This window comes from Cryptomeria japonica, chromosome 7 (genome assembly GCF_030272615.1).
Source record: "Cryptomeria japonica chromosome 7, Sugi_1.0, whole genome shotgun sequence".
Lineage (NCBI taxonomy): Eukaryota > Viridiplantae > Streptophyta > Pinopsida > Cupressales > Cupressaceae > Cryptomeria > Cryptomeria japonica.
The window spans coordinates 306,294,401-306,295,735 of record NC_081411.1 but is presented as its reverse complement, the minus strand read 5'-3'; positions in this window follow the sequence as shown (position 1 = coordinate 306,295,735).

The window sequence follows — 1,335 nt, the reverse complement described above, 5'->3', positions numbered from 1 at the left end:
AACTCTCTAATTTCCTAGCCATGTCATTGGAAACCTTCCGTATCCTCTCGTCATTTTTATCCAGCACCCAATTGCTACCACTAGCCTTTGCCTCAACCACCACTTCAAGCCTATCAATCATCTTCTTGGGCACACTCAACTATGAAAGGAGCCAACAAACGACCACATCCTATCTATTAATCACCTCAGCCAACTAAAAAACTTTCTTAACTAGAGTAGGGGAGTCAAGCTTGGTAGTAGAAACACCACTGGTTTGTGAAGAGGACTCTAATGGAGGGGGTGAAGGGGGCTTTCTCCTTAGTATCAACTAGACACACTTCTTTTTAAATAGTTTAGATAGGTATTAAAATGGTATTAGTATTAAAAACCAAAATATATCTTGAAGTAAAATTCAATGTAAATTACTTAAAATAAAATAAATTGTCAATAAAGACTTTCATTGAACATAAAATATTTTTTAATTAAACATTAACAAAATCTATATATGAAATTTCTCATCTATTGATTACATATTATGTGTCTATATAATTTCAAGATATATTAAATATGATATAATATATTGTAAAGAAAATTCTTTCTTTATGTTAATGTAAATTAGTTTAATAAATACATTCAAATATACGAATTTAAAATTTAATTAATTTATAATTTTACAAATAATGAATAATAGATCTTAATATATATTCTAAATTAATGTAAATACTTCAAATATGTTTATTTAAATGATATTAAGATTTTAAATTGTTAAATTTAAAATTAAATATATTTTTAAATATCTGTATTAATTAAATATTAATCTATTAAACCATATAATATCTACATAGAACAATTGTAAAACCAAGAAAACAATAATCTTAACAAGAGTGGGCTTTAGTTTAGCTTCATTCATAATGTGCTCGCTGATGTTTCTTACTATTATTGGTTTGACAAATCTATTTTTTTCCAATGTAAAAGATTGTACATAAAATCTACCAATTTTAGAAATGAAAATTTGGTCTGAAATTTAGGACGACAGAACTGAATTTTAAAATTCTCTTTAATTATTGAGAAGACCGATTCTTTTATTTCCTCTTTTGCTTATATTTCAGTACTTGTAGTTGTGTCTTCCTTATATCATCTCCTGTCGTTCTACAATCATTTGCTGTACCTTCTACAACCAAATATGGAAGCACCATGTGGATAAATAATATCCAGTGTTTAGAGTCATAAACACCTCAATCGAGTGGCATAACACCTATTCTTCTCTCCAACAATATCTCTTATGGCGGTGAGAGCCCGTGGTTTGGATGTGGATTCTTTTCCTACTCTATTCATACTGATCCAAGTGATTTGCAA